The 20,801-nt window shown below is 33.2% G+C and overlaps 1 protein-coding gene across 2 annotated transcripts in view; it reads left to right on the plus strand.

The window, feature by feature from the left end:
• Nucleotides 1–2,597: 2,597 nt before the first annotated feature.
• The window catches only part of LOC123681736 (broad-complex core protein), a 112,185-nt gene continuing 93,981 nt past the window's right edge, over nucleotides 2,598–20,801 (plus strand). The window contains exons 1-2 of one of the 2 annotated variants that reach the window (XM_045620000.1): nucleotides 2,598–2,838; nucleotides 2,920–3,000. The gene's annotated coding sequence lies outside the window, so the exon portion shown is untranslated. Of the gene's footprint in view, nucleotides 2,839–2,919; nucleotides 3,001–20,801 lie in introns of those variants that run through there. The other variant, XM_045619996.1, reaches the window with a different exon arrangement.

The raw sequence follows: 20,801 nt of genomic DNA on the forward strand, positions 1-20,801 counted from the left end.
CAAGAACATATGGGGAGTTTCAATTTGTAAAATTACTGATTTTCACTTAGAAATTAAGGCAATTGAATAATGAATGATCAACTGAACTACTGCCTCATTGTTGAAAAAAGATCTCGATATAGTGGGACAATAGAAAAAATTTCATTTCGAACGAACTCTAATGCAGATGACAATGTCATTAGGAAATTGATGCTTTCATTATTATATAAAAAAATAGGAGATTCACTTTTATTTTATTTTGTGTCTGTTTTTTTTACATTTTTCATTTCTACATAAAAATTGAAATATTTCAATTCAAATTTCGAAAATTTCTTCTTGGTTTTCGTCTTATTTAGTATGTTTCATTTACATATTACAATATTATGAAGAAACATTATTATTATTATTTCATATTACGAAGTTATGTTGAGTCCTATTGAAATTTATCGTGGTCAAATATTATAAACTATTTTCCACTAGGAATTATACAGTTTGAAATGGTTTTAATGGCCACACTGTGTTTTATTTATTGTCATTTCTTATGTCATATATGTGTTCAGTAGGTTATGCCATATAATCAAGAAAAATACATGCTTCAATAATGTTAAGAAACTATTAAATCATTGTATCAAAATGCCCATTTGTGAATACTGAGGAAAATTTTCGAATAATTCATTATTCAGTTAATCGACTCAGCAGTCGTCGTATTGTGAATAAATTTGAAAGTGCTACCAAGAACGGCTAAGTAATTGATACTGGCACTCTTGTATCGCGTAAAGAAAATTCACTTTCAAATTTTTCTACAATACAACAAATAGTGAGTCGATTATCTAAATATTTAACTCTTCTTAAATGTCCTACATGGTTTTTGTCTCAAATGGTTTTTGATGAAACTATTTAACAATATCTAAACGTTGTTAAAGCTTGTTTATTTTCATGATCAAATAAAAGATTCTAATGAGCACAAATGAAATAACTTTTTCAAATTGCCGATTTTCAATTACAAATGTGGCAAACTGATTTTCATACCCTGTATATCACTGGTCTAATTTAGATAGACCGTTTGAGAGAGTTATTCATGTATAATATTCAAGCAAAAAAATTTCAATAGGACTCAAAATAACTGTAACATCAAAAATTGTAAAAAAACTGTTATTCTAAATATCTCGAGAACTATCATATTTTTCTAGTAAGAATCTTTTATTTCTCATGTAGAAACCGAAATGTGCAATAAAATAGATTTCTCATCGAAAAAACAAAGTGGGGACCAGCCCAGGAAAAATTAAACACCCTGTTGGTCGACAATAATTCTATTATGTAGTAGGTACTCGAGCAATAAGGTAATTGTATAAAAAATTAGATTTCTATCTCTTCCTCAACCACAGATATGGAGCACCTCACTATTATTGTAGGACCCTGTATAACAAAAGAAGAGAAAAGCAGAAAACACTTTAATTAGTGTGTTCTCCAGCTAACAATCAAGGAGCAATCGAAATCAAATTGTTTCAGCCTGAATATAGGTAGACCTAATATTTCAGCTAGTAATGCTTCTGTTAAGGATCATTCAAGAATTATAATTTCGTATTTTATCCTGGTGTTCCTCAAAACCTTGCATCGCAAGAAATATTTCAATTGTTTCTTGCTTTATTCATAATAGGATATTCTCATAAAGCCTCTCAGTAGATATTCGAGGATTCATGAAAGGAATTATTAAAATGTTAGGTACAACCTGGAATAAATATTCAAAATCCTTAGGAATTTAGCAGTAGCCACTGAAGTTTTCGATCGTCTGTATAATTATTCAATAGTATCAAAAGACGTAATTCTGAAAGTGCAATTGAATGTCCTAAAACTTCAACTTTTTGTATGACACAAGATGCAATATCAAGGAATTCTATGATTTTTATACGAAAATCGTAGAGGACATGCTTTAATATTTTATAGTTTTTCAAAATTATGGGGAAAAGATAAATATACCCATCCCAAAATAAGAGGAAGATTTTTTTTAGCATGTGTTATGGATTTTGTCATCAGGTTTAATTCAATTCATTTCAAGAACCACCAATTTCCAAATTATTTTCAGATCTCGATGAATTGCTTGACAATGTGTCATCCTAATCTGTGATTCTCGAGTAAATTCTTCACTCTATAATTTTGAATGATTCGTAGTAGGCTTTCAGCAGTGATGTATTTCGAGATGACAGTTCAATATTTCTGATTCTTTCGTGAAATCGTCGAAAAAGTTGGGTTTCCATAGTGAAAAAAATGAAAACGTATGTACTATTTCACATATTATTGAAAAACCATATGAAAATCTGTTTATCGATTATTTCAAGTTTATTGGGAATTTGTCAAATAGAAACTTCACAATGTTTAACTAACGAATATAACTTCTGTGATTCTGAAATGTGTTTCCAAAATGATAAAAGTTAACAAAAACCGAAGTAGAAAGTTGAGATAAAAATGTATTCAATTCGAACGTAAAAAAACAGATGTGTGCAAGATGTATCTTTGTTGCAATCATACTGATTACAATATTTTTTTGATGGCAATTTTATCATATGGTTAAGAGCGCATATGTCAGTTATTTCTTAGATTTCAGCCATAGTATTATTTATCTAGGATATTTGGGGATCGATGATGCTGCTTAATATTGAAAGAACTTCTTTTATGTTGAAAAAATTTTGAACAACGGTATAAGAATATGAATACTGTAACTAAATATCAAACTATATCTTGCAATATTGATCCATAATTGTTTTCTATGCGAATCAAACAAGTAAATAATATCAGTGAATCACTAACATTTCCAAACACAACGTATTGAACAAAGAATAAGACCAGAAGAAGTGGACTTGAGTAAGTGTTAACAATTTCAGTTACTAGTGCCTAAATAACACTAAATTTTTTAACGTAAAAAAATGAACGTTTTCATTTTAGCAAGAGAAGACAAATCAGTTGAAGAAAGTTTAGGAAAGAGTCAAAGAAAAAGACTAGAAGAATCCAATTACACTATACTGGGTGAGTTTTAAAAAATTGCTACCTCATTTCAAATTTTTTATGCCACTCTACAGGGTGGTGCAAATTATATGTCTAATAATGAGATCTCCGGAATTGAAGCAATTTGAGAAAAATAGAGGACACGTTTTTATCTCTTTTGCGAGGAAATAAAAAAACTGAAAACTGCGGTATATCTTCCCATTTGCAAAATATGAATAAAATTTGGAATTTTCCCTTTTCATTGAACCAATTTAACTTTCGCTATTTTGATGCTATCGCTTTGAACAAAAAAACATGGTTGGAGTGAAATCTTTCATAAAATGGATGATAATGCTAAAGCAATCTGATTTTCAGAATTTTTCGAGAGATTTTTTGATGATATTTGAATTAAAACTCAACAAAATTTTGGTGAAGGTAATGATCTGAAATTTTCGAAAAAGAAATTGATATTTTTCCCGAGGCTGCCAATTCTCTTGGACATAAGCAACGCACTTGAAACCTCAGTATATTTCAGATCTGAACTCGATTATTGAAAAAATTCACATTTGACGGGTCTGTGACGAATAATTCAGGAGATACTTAGACAGAAATTCAATTTTTACTGTTTTTTCCCAAACTTCGAGTTCAAATTACCTGAAAACTGTGAGGATTACGAACAATCGGTGAGTGGTATCAAAATAAACGATCTCTAATTGGCCGAATTTCGAACTCGCCAAAAAATTTTTGGGTCGAAAAATTTTCGTGAAATTTTCCCTTAGAAAATTTTTTGAAAAATGGAAGTTCTTTCATGTGAATATTGTATCATTTTATTGATTGACCCGACAATATAGATTACGAAAATGCTTTCAGTTGGGCGATCAGTACGTTATTCCATAAATTATAGACAAAAATCTGAAATTTTCAAAGAAAAAAATTGATAATTTTCCCGAAGCTGCCACTTTTTCTGGAAGTGGGCTACGCACTTGAAACCTCACTTTGTTTTAGAGCGGAACAGCGGAAAGTTGGAAAAACGTTTTTATTTGAGGGATCTGTTACTAATAATTCAGGAGATATAACGATTTTTAGAGGGAAATTCAAGTTTTTCCCAAATTTCGAGTTCAAATTTCCTCAAAACCGGGAGCTCTACGAAGAATCGCAGAGCGGTATCAAAATTGACCATCTCTGATTAGCCGAATTGCGATCTCAGCTGATAAATTTTTCGTCCAAAAATTTTCGTAAAATTTTCTATACCTAACCCTTTAAAAATTTTTTGAAAAATAGAAGTTCCTTCATGGGAATATTGTATCATTTTATTGATTGACTCGACTATGTTGATTATGAAAATGCTTGCAGTTGGGCGATCAGTACATTATTTCATAAATTATAGGGAAAAATCTGAAATTCTCAAAGAAAAAATTGATAATTTTCCAGAAGCTGCCATTTCTTCTGGAAGTGGGCTACGCATTTGAAACCTCACTATGTTTTAGAGCGGAACTTGAAGTTTGAAAAACGTTTCTATTTGAGTGGTCTGTGACTAATAATTCAGGAGATATAACGATTTTTAGAGAGAAATTCAATTTTTTCCCAAATTTCGAGTTCAAATTTCCTCAAAACCGGGAGCTCTACGAATAATCAGTGAGCGGTGCCATAACTGACGATCTCTGATTAGACAAATTTCGATCTCACCTGAAAAATTTTTTGTCCAAAAATTTTCGTAAAATTTTCTATACCTTACTTACCCTTAGAAAATTTTCTGAAAAATAAAAGTTACTTCATGGGAATATTGTATCATTTTATCGATTGATTCGACTATGTAGATTACGAAAATACTTGCAGTTGGGCGATCAGTACATTATTTCAGAAATTATAGGCAAAAATCTGAAATTTTCAAAGGACGAATTGATAATTTTCCCGAAGCTGCCAATTCTTCGGGACGTGAGCTACGCATTTGAAACCTCAATATGTTTTAGAGCGGAACTTGAAGTTTGAAAAACGTTTTCATTTGAGGGGTCTGTGACGAATAATTCAGGAGATATAACGATTTTCACAGGAAAATTCAATTGTTTCCCAAATTTCGAGTTCAAATTTCCTCAACACCGGGAGTTCTACGAAGAATGGGTGAGCGGTGCCAAAATTGACGATCTCTGATTAGCCGAATTTCGATCTCACCAGAAAATATTTTTGTCGAAAATTTTTTGTAAAATTTTCCATACCCCTTAGAAAATTTCAAAAAAATTAAAAGTTCCTTCGTGGGACTTGTTATTGTACTTTTTTTTGATTGATGCGATTGCGTAGATTACGAAAATGCTTGAACTTGGACGATCTGTCCATTAATTGATAAAATATTAGTAATAAAAAATAACATGAAAATAAAAATTATCAAAAAAAATTGATAATTTTCCAGATAATTTTGCACGTAATCTACGCACTTAAAATCTCACTATGTTTCAGATCTAAACTCGATTCAGCCTTGGCTGAATTCCTAGCCTCGCTACGCTCTGCTATGAACTATCAGCCGCGGCAGTCAATCTACTTCTTTGATGCCTAGTAAAAGAAATAACTATTGTTTGATTCCGTTTGATTATGAATTATGAATCTGATGGATAAGGTCCTTAACCTTATCCATTAGATATTTTCCTTGCCGTAGTTATGGAGATCACATCATCAAAGATCGAATTTGAACCTGCCTGTATTCAGTCAGGATGGCAAATCTGTTATGTTGGTTTTCCAGAAATCCTATAAAGCATTGTAGTGAAATCCTCTCCGGATTTTCCAAGAAATCCTCCAATGCGCATCGCGAGAAATCCCCAAATCTCTCGACACCTTCTTTTTTAATCGGCGCCAATGAACCTTTCCAAACGTATACATTCGACCAAAAAAAAAAAAATGTAACAAACTAAATCTCCCGAAAACTGATCCGCTGATGGGGTCAACGCATCTCAGAAGCCAAACATTCAACATCTCAGCCCGCCTGCAATTCTCTATGAATAAAATGTTTGCCAAACTAAATTTAAAATTCTAAATACGTTTTAAAATATGCATGTATATATTATGTGCAGTCTAAGCTGCCTATCGCTATTTTTAAATTTTTATGATACTCGGGTACAATGTACCTTGAAGCGCGCACCGAAAGTTGAAATTTTCAGCGCTCCTTTGGCGCGATATGCAACCATTGCATGGGTTTTGTTTAATTTATTCGCATATCTAATGGATTTGGTTGGCGTCGTTCGAATTTTCGGCGATTTCTGACCACGCTATGCATTTGAAGTGGATGCCGAATGAGGAGGTGTTGCCTTATTTCCATATGGCCTTGTGGATGTCGCGAAGATTTGGGATTTAGGGGGTCCAAAGTTCGGTTTTTGGATGGACTGCGAGGATAATTGGGACATCGTAGATGGTTTGGGATTGTGTGGATAGAAATCGGGAAAAATAAAGGGTGTTAGAATAGGAATAAGAAAAAAAATCGACTGATCTGTAGAATTGTAAACTGAAGAAGCCAAAGTACTAGCGAAACGATTGTCGCAAACAATAAAATATTAGTGGAAATAACTTTGTATGTTTATCTTTTTGAGTTTGAGAGATTCCTTGGATAATTTTGAGACAAAAATATCCTATAAAGATAAGGTCCCAAAAGATTTGTTTGCGAGTTACAGGGTGTTTCTTGTATTCCTACTTTTTTGTGATGATTATACCAACTTCTCTAATCTTTATCAATCTTCGCTACATATTGGACAAATAAGTACCAAAACTTATAATCAATTCATTCATCATAGCTTACTAACTGGATCTTTATAATATATTGGATTTTTCTGAGCATAACTAGAGAATTGTTCGAGATTTTTTCTCGAAATCGGTAGGAGATACGACAAGACTTCACAATTAAATTTTCTTAAAGTTTTTTCTTATAGCGCCTTCGCTTCATATAATTTTCGACCTGAATATAGCAAAGATATTATAAGTTGAAGATTTCATCATGTTATATATTTATTTTGAATGCAAATCTACAGGGTGATATTTTTTTTTTGGAACAGTGCTCGATTCTTTACTCCAGAACTTTTTTTTTGTGGACCACAAGTAGTATAAAGAAATGCATAAAGAAACTTTGGTCCAGAACTACTCTTTTTGATTTCTTGCAGTTTTGTCGTACCTGCTACCGATTTCGAAGAAAAAGTTTTAAACAATTCTCTAGTAGTCCTCAAAAAATCTAAATTATTATGAAGATTCAGTGAGTAAGCTGTAATGAAGAAATTAATTATAAGTTTTGATACTCATTCACCTTATCTGTAGCGAAGATTAATAAAGATTCGATAAACTGGTAGATACATCACAAAAAAGTAAGACTACAAGAAACACCATGTATCTCGAAAGCAAAGCGTTTGCAGGCCAAAGTTCATGGGATTTCTTTCCTCAGAATTATCCACGAAATCTCATTTCTCATTTTTTTGTGCCTCTAATTAAGGAACACCCTGTATAAAATCAATTTCTAACTCTATGAGAAATTCAATGTTGATCATGTATCCATCCAGAGCCATTGAAAATAGGAAAAGTATATCGATATAGACCGGACTAGGTTGAAATTTAGGTTGTAATGTAAAATAATTACTCGTAAGTTCATATTGAGTCGTATCATAAGGACTCATCATCTAGAATCTAGTTAGATTAAATGACCAACAAGTGACCCGAGACAAGTCAATGTTTTCCTTCTTAAATATTAATTTTATCGAAGAATTCTGCCTATTCCTTATTAATACAAAAAATGAGCGAAGAAAACATTATTCCAAGAAAAAGTGATGAATATTATTTCGTAAGTTCTCGCAATATGATGACAAAGTGAATTTAATACCGTGAGGTCGTCTGAGATTCACACTTATAATCCAAAACCAACTTAACATTCCAAGAATAGCATTAAAAAAGTTTTTCGTAAGATTAGATACCACCCAAAAATGTGAATACGTGATGAATTACACTGATTGAAATATCTATCATCAACAATGTCGTGGAGCATTCAAACGATATGATTTTTAAAAACATGATTGCATCGAGGTGGCCGACCTTTCGAAGTAATTCGGTTGATTTTGGATGCGCTACAATGTTTTTCATTTCACCTTCAGAACCTAAATCACTAAATAACTTCTACTTTTCCAGCCAGAAATATTTTCTAGCGGCAATGATTCCAATGTATTCGAGATGAACCTGCGAGCCAACTGAAATAAGTGTTAGCCTGCAATTTTTGAGCATATAATAAGCATTCACCCTATCGTCTGCGTCATTATTCAAAAATGACTTCGATCACATTATTATTTTTCGAATTTTTAACTTTAAATGGCTATATTTTTAGAATACATTGGATCACTCATCATCTTGTAACTTACCTACCTGAACTCTCCTTTTCCCAGTTTCAAACCTGGGTTACAAACATAAAATCATATTGTACACCGTGAATTTCTTCTTCCTTTTCTTATTCTCTAAGTTGTATGCCTGCTCAATGGTATCATGGTACCTGCACACTAATTAGGGTAGGGGAAAGATATTCTCTATTGTATCTTTCTGAGAACCTTATGAATGAGAAAGATGTATTCACAAGTACCATTGGTACACTACTGTAGGTACATTCATATTAAGTATTGTGACGACAAATTGGGCTAGACACAGACATTATGTCTAATTGCTTTTTGTCGCCGAAGTATGTAGATGTGCAAAATAATCAAAAATTTGATAATATGATACTGAGTCAAAGAGCTGAGTGAGAAGCTTTGGTCGGCCAAAGCGACCAAAATCTCAGGGATCAGTTGGAAATATTGTAGCATCCATATTTTGGGACGTGCATGGTATATTATCCTTGTACTATATGACAAAGGTGAAACCATTAACAGTGAATATAACATAACGTTGTTGGATTGAGTGAGTGTCGAGATCAAGAAAACTTTCCTAGAATGCAAAACAAGAAAATTCTCGTTTACCAAGACACCATTCGATGGAAACAGTGGTCAAATTGAACAATTACTCTTCCATCTGCTTCAGCACTTATCTGATTTTGAAGTTTGTCACTGGTTTTTTGCAGCTCTCAAAAGAATGCTCCAGTAAAAGAAATTTGGCTCAAATAAAAATGAATTGCAAAGACTAATCTTTCTACAGAAAAGATATTGAAATGTACGAGGAGCGTTGGAGAATATGTATTACTTTTGAAGGTGGCTATGATGACGAATAAAGTTAATTCTTTAAAAATGTATTTTCACTGCCAATGTGTAGACAATTGGATTTGACCACAGTTTCTTCATCTCCTAATAGATCAAAACCATTACATGCCCAAAAGCAGTTAATCACAGATATCTGATCAGAATGAAAACAACCTGTTCCCCAAACCAAACCTAGTCCAAAAAAAATCAACGATACCATCAACAACCTAGATCGTCTTATCACACCACCAACGGTCCGATCTTGACCAACTGATATCCTGTTACGTAAGGAAATTTCCACTGCATAATTCATCCGAATAGACGTTTCGCTCATTCCGGATTACCTATTCATAAATAAAATCGGTGTGTAGCACACAGCAACAGTCTAGGCGACCGTTCTCGATTTCATTCGACCTTCAATCTCGGTCTAGACTAGACACGGCTCGGTTTGTTTCTAGGCAGTATTAATAGTCGGCACATTATGGTAGGTCGAGATGTATATAGTGACCTTGACATTGAGAACTATTAACATAGACTATTAGGAATTCGCGGAGGCGTCGGAAGGCCAGTTGAAATTGTTATATTCAGCTACTGCTGACTGGCGAATAGGCCAAGTTCAATTATGTTGACTATGACTGGAAGCGATGGATGTTAACTGGCTGATAGAATTGAAAGTGAATTTGATATTTGTCGGTAGTTTTTTGCATGAGGAGGCGTTTCAGATTTACAACGAGATGTTTACTTTCGTTTTCTGCTATTATGTTACGGTAGACTTACAGCAAGCAGTTTGATAATGTTAACAAACTTTTATCTCATTCAAATTACAATTTGATTTGATGCTGTCCTATAGAGAAGACAATAACTATGGATATTTCATGAAATATTCTACTGCAAAAGGACAACATATTCATAGTTCTTCTGGAAGGTTCTCACAAAATGATTCATTCATTCATTATCAGATAGAAGGTAACACCAAAGACCTCTTTGTCACAAATCGATGAAAACATGGTCAAATTTCACAGATTGCGCCTCCAACTGCTTGACTACCCAGCTCCTTCTCCAGATCTGCCCCTGTGATTACCTATTGGCTTTTCGCACTCCTCAAAAGAATGGCCCAGAGAAAAAAAATGGCTCTAATAAAGAAGTGATTGCCGAGTATGAAATCTAATTCGAAAGCATCATTCATAGTTCTCCTGAAGGCTGAAATAAAACTGAATTCTTCGCAAAATCTTTACTAGATCATTGCTAGATAGAAGGTTAAAATCTCCATGTTGCAAATCAATGAAAGCCATGGTCAAATTTAACGAATTGTGCTTCCAACCACTTCAGCTCATTGTCCAGATCTGGCCACCATTGAGTATTGGCTTTTTGCAGATCTCAAAAGAATGCTACAGAGAAAAAAAAATGGTGATTGTCAAGGTTGAAGCTTATTTAGTTATTGAACTGTTAGAGGAGCGTTGAAGTACATGTATCTCTTTCACTACAAAAGCTAACAAATTCATATTTCTCGCAAAATTATTATTAGTTCATTGCCAATACCAGATAAAAGGTAGCACCAAAGACCTTGCAGAGGAGCACTGATTCAGATGTTGGCTGCCAGAAGAAGAGAAAATATATATTTTTTTTAAATCAGAAGAGGTAACCACTGCTTGAATTCTATCGATGAATATCTAGATGTTAGAAGTTACATGGAAGAAATTCATTATCAAGATTGTTTGAGCTATTTAAATTTCATTTATGCTTGACTAAGTTGTGAATGAGTGTAGGTACAATAAGTGAACGTCCAACACTTTATAAGAAAATATTCCTAGTTGGTCTTGGATTATGTTTTCACCTATTTCAGCTTGAGAATGTTTGAGGTTTCTAGACCTAGCTAACTCTTCTAGACCTCTGTGAGGCCTTTCAGAAACTCGGAGCTGCAATCAAAAACTTTCCCAGTTCAATAATACTACCTAAAAAAAAGACTCTCTCAAAATTGACAAAAATGTTGTTTCCGTTATTTGTTTTGATATTGATGAAAATGAAAAGTCCTTCACTTGCAAAACTCCAGATATTTTAAAACTAGCTGCAGCAACAGCATCTACCTCCAAACCAGAAACATCGAAATTCATTGGAAAAAGGCTCATTTCTCTGAATAAATTTCAAAATATTGATAATACATTACAACTCTATGTATCTTTTGTCATTCGAAATTTAAACTTCTTATCGACGAGTTAATACTGTTGATTTTTTTTGTTTGATAACCAAAATTCTTCATAAAAATCTTAAATTTATGAAACAGTTGTAAATGCAATAATGACTAGTGGTATAATCAACTAATAATAATATCTAGATTCTAGATAATTGAAAATTTCATTAGTTGGCTATCACATAAGTCTCAGAAAGACGCATCTCGAAACAATTGCCTACAGTTGCCAACACAGTCGGCCTATCGTCGAAAAGAAACTTGTAGGCGTGCGACATCGTATAGGTCATGCCAAAAATGCGAATTCAATCCACATCCCAACCCATGATAGGTTATGAAAGAGAACTTGTTCTTAGATAGACATCGAAATTCCACCAAAAATCCCAACAGTCTCACCACAAGGAGTTGCGAAACCGAAGACCAAGCATGGTATATGTCGTGCGTGTTAAGATACCCGCTATAGTCAATTAATCTGGTCTGTACAACATGTGTCCTTTGGTTATTGAGGGGGGGGGGTTGGTTAGCCAATTCGCAAGTGATAGAGAGCAGGGGGGTGCAAGGGACCAAAACACGAAATCTACTACCTCTTCTCCTCTCTTCGCCTGTTCTCAGAGGCGTAGATAACTGTTCCGTTCAAATTGCATTTAAATTGTTACGCCATACCGCATCACCAACTCGATAATGAAGCCTAAATTGCACTAAACAGCATGGACGGAAATCTCGAGGTTTTTGTTTGATTTCTTACGCTTCCCAGTTCGTCTGGATTGGTGTTCGGCCATTCCAGAAGACGAGTTCATGGGAACCAAGTGTGGGACTTGGGGTAGATGGTTTTCTTGATCAAATTTGGGGTTTATTGAACCTTAGTTAGGATTGATGTTTTTTTCTTTCAAAATAGTAGACACTTCAAATTGCTTGATTCAGTGAAGGCTCAGTGAGAATCATCAAAGCAAAGATATTTTTAAATGTTAAGGCATCTCAGAGCATTTCAGAAGCCATTTAGAAGTGGTCTTTTCGCTATTTCAGTAACGTAACTGGTTCATCACAGTACTAAGAACAGTGCTGTAATGAACTCATTACAGCATTGTTCTCAGTTATATTTTTCGTTTTGTGGTTGTCTACACTGACTTCCGATCCTATCGAATTTCAACACACGTCAATTGGCAATATAATATACCTATAATTTGGATAGAGTGAATTGATTTGCAACATTATTCGCAATTTCTTTTAATTCTGGGGGTGTTGAATCGATTTCGTCAGACATAATTCGCGAATTTAATGCGTTTATATTTAAATTATTTCAAAATTCTAAACGTACGATTCAAATTCCTTAATCTTTTAATTTTCGTAACAGTCACACCAACTGCCAAGATACAATACCAAAATCACTAGAATATATAATCTGAATTTTTCATTGAATTTCGACAATATTTCACAAAACTTTACTGAAATAGAGAAAATATCGTCTAATACTCGTATCAGAAGGCAATTCCAACACTCATGCGCTCCTTCGTCGCTCGTTTTCAAATTTCGCATTTGTGGTGGAATAGTCACCCATTCTACAACTTTCAGAATGCACTTTTATATTATTATGTGTTCCCAAATTCAATTTTTTCTGAGTTATTTGAGATTTTGTTGCTTCACATAGAGTTCTTCTCTTCATCAACTTTACTATGAATTATACAGGTTAGTCTAGATTTCAGTGCAATAATGTATTGTGCAACTTTCTTTATGAAAAAAGTTCATATAAACATATAACCTAACAAGCTTCGTTTTCGATACACATGGTGTTGAAGTTTGGAAAAAAAATCAGTTTTTATTTATAACTCTAGTATTAATAAATTCATTGTTTTAATTTTTAAGTATTGTCTAGATAATGTAATGTTTCGAATAAGATGAGTGTCTCAAGCCAAAATTATTCAGTGGCGTAGATATAGGCGTGCGATGATCCTTTTTCTATTGAAAATATACACAACTGTCTTTTTCGAAGAATATTATTCCATTTCTGAAATCAACAGAGCTTCACAAAAAAAGGCTCTTGAATTTTTTTTCATAAAAAGTACCATTTTCGATATAATCGAGTACGAAGCAAAGGCTATCCACGAAAATCTACAAAAATTAATTTTTCAAATTTTCCCATTAGTGATAAATCAAAGTACAAAAATTGACGGAGTTTACTATAAGGCTTTCAGATGGCATTTAATTGAATATTTTAGAAAGAAAATAGATCAGGCACTAAAGCAATAAAAGAGAAGCGCTGTTGGTTTCAGAAATGAAATGATATTCTCGAAAAAAGACAGTGGTGTAGATTTTCAATAAGAAAATGATCATCGCACCGCTATATCTACGCCACTGGATAATTTTCGGCAGGAGACACTTACCTTATTCGAAACATTACATCATATAGACTTCAATATCTAAAATTTAAAACAATGAATGTAATAATACTAGAGTTATAAGTGACAAACTGATTTTTTTTCAAAGTTTAACACCCCGTATCTCGAAATCGAAGCTTGTTGTTTATATATTGTTGTTTGTATGTTTATATGAACTTTTTTTGATGAAAAAAGTTATTCACTCTGACGCCAAAGTTATAGAACAAAAATCTGAACTTAAAATATGGAAAAAGATCGACTCTAGTTTAATTTCGATTCAAATCAAATTCCACCAAGTAGAGACCAAGTCAATTCAATATATTTCTGTGGTTTCAGAGGTCGCAATCGTCGCATAATTGATCAAACGCTCGAAAGCTTCATACTTCGAAAACCTCAATAAATTTTTTCGATATTCTCCTTGAATTTTCTATGATTTTGAAGACATAATCATCACGAAGATTGCTTGAACTTTAAAGTATAAAATGCAAACGATATTCTACCAAAAAATCAAAAGACCCAACCGAAAAATACCGACAATTTCTAGTTACGTTACGTTGACGACCATCATCAACTTAAGTGCGCTAGTAATTTAAGTAATAACCGTCCGAATCTCCTGCGCCACTGAACCAGAGCCTACTACTCCGCTCGGTGCAGCAATTGGGCAGGAAGAGGCTGGCCCGCGTAAAGATTGGCAGGGGGCACAGGGGGGCAGGCAAAGAGCTGCATAGTGCGGCGAAAGTGCAACCATGCGTTCCTAGCAGACAGCCGAATTGCAGTTTGGGGTCCATGAACTTCTTGGTCCAACTCCCCCTCTCCCCTCTCGTACCGTCCGCCGCCCGTGCGTTCCTTCCCCGTGGCCCCCGAAAATGCTCGACCTAAGCCTACTTGCGAATTTTCGTCCGCCATGCACTATTCCACCAAGGTTGCGTACACTGCGCGCCAACTGGATCGGCGTTGTGGTTTAGAAGAGGTTTGACTCTAGTTTATCGACTGGTAATTTGTAAATTTGACATTTTCGATGTAAAATGTCATTAAAGAATTAAATTAGAATTAGAAGTAGTACAACTGATAATCTGTCAAAGACAAGTTGGTGTTTTTATCGGAAGTAGTTGCATGAAAAAATGAGAAAAGCATTGATTTGAAGGTAAAAAACGACTCCAAGGGAGTAATTGGCAACCAAAAATTCCTGACTTGACGTCAATGCTTTTTTCAATATTCGAAGCTTGAAATGGTTCTTCTTTATGTACAAGCAAAATCTTAAATTTGATTTGATTTGTAATCACGAGAAGATTTGGTATTTATTGTGCAATACTCTTCTCGATTTTTCTATGGTTCTGAAGATGTGATCAGTTTGAAATTCTGCAAGGAGCTTGAAATTGTTATTTCCTGTCTATACCCAAAGTCTCAGCTTCGTCTGTTCTGTGGTCACAGAAAAGATTGAGTATTTTTTCAAATATCCTTCTTAGATTTTCTATGGTTCTGATGGGATCATCAACATGAATTTCACACGAGGTTTCAAAATGACAATGAAATAAAATTTCACAGAAATCATTTTCGAAAGAATCTGACTGTATATTTTTTCAAATAAAATTCGACTGTTGCGTTCGAAATTTGTGATATTTGCAGTACAACAGTACTCTGTTCCAAATTTCTCGTGCTTTTCCAGAATATTTCTAAAAGATTTCCGATTGCAAATGAATGGAGGATCTGTATCAATTTTTTTGAAAATAAAACAAAAGTCTTAGTTCTGCATTTTATCTCGTGAAATTTCAATCCTTAGTGTAAATTAGTACTAATTTACACTGAATTGAAATTTCATGGTATACAATTAGTACTAATTTACACTAAGGATTGAAATTTCATTAGAAAAAATGCAGAACTAAAACATTCGTTTTATTTTCAAAAAATTGATAAAGATCCTCCATCCATTTACCATCGGAAACTTTGCAGAAATGTTCTGGAAAACTACGAGAAATTTGGAACAGAGTACTGTTGTACCGCAAATATCACAAATTTCAAAAGAAAAAATCGAATCAAGAAAAACCAATTAAAAATAAAAGATTCATCAAACACTTAACGCCATACATTCATAAAAGAAATATAAAAAACTTCAAATTTAGCATGAAAAGAAACATAATAATAAATAATCGATTAAAATAAAAGATCCCTATTGACCACTCAAATAATACAGTCGGAGAAATCTGATTTAGAATCAGTGGCATACGGTTAGTCATTGTTTTTGTTCGTGATGTTGGCATATAACTCGTATTTTCAAATATAGAAGCCAACCTTGGAAAAGTAGAATTGCATCTTTTAAGAATGTTCGAATATTTAATGTCGTTGTTTATTACTTCGAATGAGAATATTGTGAGATAATCAAAATGTTAAAGAGTACTTGAGAATTTATTGTTCAATAATATCCTCATTTATTTGGTTTTTATTCATTTCTGATTTGAATTGGACGACAGATTATTTTTCTAAAAATTTCAGAATAAAAAAATTTACTTATAGATTCATTACTATTTATTACTGTTCATAATTATTTCTTGATTCTTTGTCACGAAAATTCTCTATCGAACTCGAGTGAGACTTTCGAGGTAAATTGAATTATATGTAACAAGATCAGAGACACGACAAACCAAAATTCACTCTGAAGGTGTACGATGAAGTTATCTTTTATTATCTTGGGTTAATTCATTGAATTATAGCTCGAGTGAATAATATTGACTTTTATTCCCGAAGAATAATAGATTGGTACCATTTCGAGGTAATAATGGTCATTATTACTAGAAGTATACTTCAATGTTTCTACAATCAATTACATTATTCGAGACCATTCCATTTGTCCATTATATCAAAAATATAAATTATACAATTAATGAAATGTATCGAACAAAAATTTGTTGTGTATACATGTTGCAAAAAAATTATCTTTTCTGATGAATATTTTGCACTTAGTCAGAGAAATATACCAGCAGAAAATTTGTTTTTAAGGTAATATGAATAAGGAATTTGGAATTTTTGTGATTGAAAAATAAATGGATTAATAATCCCTCTGCATTAATACCTAAGGGAATAATATATGGCCATAAACATAATTGAAATGAGAAATTGTAGATTTACAATTGTCTATGAAAATATTCATGCAAGACTTTCTAAATTACGATAATACAAAACTTGGTTTGGAAATTGGGATTTAATTGTTGTTTTCCTCTATAGCATTATCATCATTTATATCAAACCTCCTATCAACACCCCATACATTTTGCACGCCAGTGTATGCAACCAAATTCGACCGTCTAAAAATAAGAGCCAGGATTCAGGAGAAAAGAATCGTGTTGTTAGAAATTTGGACAACGGATTGTTTTATTTTTCCAATCCTCATCTTCCTGCAAAGTTATTCTCGGTGAGAGCGTGTTTTATAGAGAGAGTATTTTTGTGCGAAGATCCAAACAATGAAAGACGGAATATCGTAGCAATTTTCACCATATAAATCTTCATTTCTGGCCGAGATATATTCTTCGCTATCGTTGAAAAGATGGAAAAATCGTTTTGGACCGCTATTTTCGAGCTGAGGGGAAATTTGTCCGCAAACGTTGAAAAATGTCTAATTTATTTATGTTAGTTCATGATGCGACCGACAGAACATGACAGAATTTTGACAGGGAATTAATATATTATTTAAACTTTGAAAAATATTACCAATAGTAAATTACAATCATTTAAGGTGGCACAAACTCAAAACATTTTCTGATTTACTCACTGATTCAACAAAATTTTGAGCACAGTTTAAATGAAGGATTTTTGAATAAGAGGTTTCATTTCGATATAAAGATAAAACCAGTATATATTGATAGGAATTTCAGAGTTATATACATAGATAGAGGGAGCATACGTCATTTTCAGTAAGCAAATTTTGTCCTCAACATGAACTATCAAATATGACATGAAGCGCGCGGAAATGAAAACATATCAGTGATACGATATTTCACTAAATTCGCGAGTTTCTCCACAAAGAACGCACATCTTATGTCCCAGAGTGAATCAACGTGTCATGTTAACTCAAAATATATTGAAATAAATACCTAAATGTATTAGAAATTTAGAACACAAACTCCAAGCGCGCCAAACGACGTGAAACAACCGATGACACCAAGAGAGCAAAAGTTGCCAAACCTTGGATTTCAGCAGATAGATACAGAAAATAATAAATATTCTGCTTATTATAAATTCGACAATTAGGAAAAATATCGGATTCCAAATATTCAAATTTGCATATTCAATCGGGACTCACTCAAATAAATATATTTCATTCAATATAACATACATTCATAACGATATAGTAAAATTGTGGATTTGAAAATATATCACAATCCGACAACGTAATCTAACCATGTTGGGGACATGTAAAAATTGCGTATTCTCCTTCTATCTACGTTTATTACTCTATGACTCCTCACTTCCTCATTTCTGTCACATTGACTTTGACAGAATTTCGCTCATTGGAAGCTGAATTCAGTGACGAATAATTTTTCACCAAGATTTTTGTGCACTTCCTTCTAACCCTTTGTGAATCCTTTCTACTTTTTTTTCTTAATCCTAACTTTTGCATGATATTTGAAATAAAATTATCCGGAAAAAAGCACTTTCAGTCTTGCCACAAAAAATCGCCAGTTGCTTATTTGTTAACTGTTGAATCTGAAAGAATTTTTTTTGGCGGCGATATCTGCAATAAGGCGTTCGGAAACGACAAATTACTGCCAGAATCGCGAATAATTTAGCCAAAATTTGGAACACTGCTTCGTTTATGCAGTCATCGATGAATCGAATTATGTTAATGTGTTATCACGGTCTGTGGGCTACGTGGAAAATTCATAATGGATATGCCTCCTCGATCCAATCTTGTAATTAGGAGAATCCGTGCTGTTACCACCTTTCCTCAACTTGGAATGATGTCACGGAAGCTAAAGATGGTATAGTTTATGGTATCACACTGTAAAATTCAAGTGGTTTCTGGGTGTAACGGATTTTTGGATGACCCATACGAGAAAAACGCCTCGAAATCATTTTTTCTTATACATATACTTGTCCTTATTGAATATTAATTACGTTCTCAAACTTCACTCAATAGGTCTCGAGTCTAACCAGTAAACACATATTTTTTTTGTGAATATTAGACTTTGAATTGGCAATAACATCTGCCTTGATATCAGACATCGAAAATCATAATCAATAAAACATATACGTGACCATTAAAGAATGGCATGATCCAAACAATGCAATAACCCATTTTTGGAAATGTTCCGTGGCCTATTTTTTGACTTATTGCATTCTTTTGAGTGTCTCATATTTGTCTACATTCAAATTAGTTCACGGCAGTTTATCAATTATACTATTAATAATTTCAAAATTATTATCAAAAAATTGAAATTGATTAATTTATCGCAAATAGAATATTCTATTTGTAGTTATGGCTATTATTACCTCAGAGTATTACTCCCTTGCCGATTAGTGATTCCTTGAGAATTATAGCAATCATTATTGACTCGTGATATAATCGACTTTTCTCTATCTCAGTATCGTAATGAGTTCATATCAGTACCGAAAACAGTGCTGTAATGAACTCATTACAGCATTGCTTTCAGTTATATTTTTCGTTTTGTGATTGTCTACACTGACATCCGATCCTATCAAATTTCAACACACTTCAATTGTCAATTTGATATAATTTGGATATAGTCAAATGATTTGCAACATGTTTGGCAATTTCTCTCAATTTTGGTGGTGTTAAATCGATTTCGTCAGACATAACTCACGAATTTAATGCGTGATTATAAATTATTTCAAAATTCGAAAAGTACAATTCAAATTCAGTAATCTGTCAATTTTCTTAACAGTCGCACCAACTGCCAAGATACAATACAAAAGTCCCTTGGAAGTATAATCTGAATGTTTCATTGAATTTCGACAATATTCCACAAAACTTGACTGAAATAGAGATAATATTGTCTAATGCAGAAGGCAATTCTCGACTCGTTCGAAAACGAGCGACGAAGAAGCGAGTTTTCAAATTTCGCATTCGTGTTGGAATAAGAAGCCCATTCTGCAACTTGTTTCAGAATATACTAATATTTTATGATTTCTCGAAAATACTGACATTCCATCAGACTATCAAAGTTTCTCGGATGAAGTCACAGTTTTGAACGTGAAAAATCAGTATGTCAATGAATGTAACTCCTCAATGAAATCTAGAAATTCCTTCACATGGTGTTACCAAATCAGTGCAAAAGTTTTCAAGGGGTGAATCCTTGTCGAAAATTAAAGAGAATCTTGCATGTAAACACAAGCTCTAAGCTTGGAAAGTTATACGCCTCCAAAATTGAAAAATTTGATTTCGTTAATTGAAAAATTGTAGTAACAAATGTTTAATGGCTTTACTAGAAATCAAAACAATAAAAAATATTCCAAGGTATATTTTTCAATGGTAAAATATACCAAAAAAACGCCATTCCTTCAATTCTTCAGCAATTAAAAAAATCATATTTTTGAAAATGTAACTTTCAAGGAAAAGGCCTAGAAGCTTTTGTTTGTATCAAAAACCTTCTTTAATTTTTACCCGAATTTTGATAGACCATTATTTCCATTTTTAATATCTGTCTAAATTTATCTGCCTTCAAATGAAAAACAATTTAAATTGTAATACATATTTCGTACAGATGGAGGAAAATATACAAATTTTCTCATACCCATCTACAGAATTGAATTTGTACCACACAAATCGATAGGTACCTCGGGCATCAATTGGAAGACCTCTAACATCGAATATCTTATTTAGAATACTGTAAAATCATAAATCGATATTTTTATATCGGGAACTTTCGTATTTGATTGGGTTTCATGGATATTCTGTTAGGGAGGGGAAAACGCAGTTGGCTAATGTTGAAGGAAATTGCTAAGAAATAAATTTCAACTGGGAACGCCATTGCTGATTGGTAAGTTAAGAAGGGGCGAGCTCGCCTAGAATCTATTCCGGATTTCAATTTTCGAAAGAAATATCCGGACTGTCTAGTTCAGGTAGATGGAATTTTTCTCAGAGGGGGATGTAGTTTT

Source organism: Harmonia axyridis, chromosome 6, assembly GCF_914767665.1.
Source record: "Harmonia axyridis chromosome 6, icHarAxyr1.1, whole genome shotgun sequence".
In the NCBI taxonomy this organism is placed as follows: Eukaryota; Metazoa; Arthropoda; class Insecta; order Coleoptera; family Coccinellidae; genus Harmonia; species Harmonia axyridis.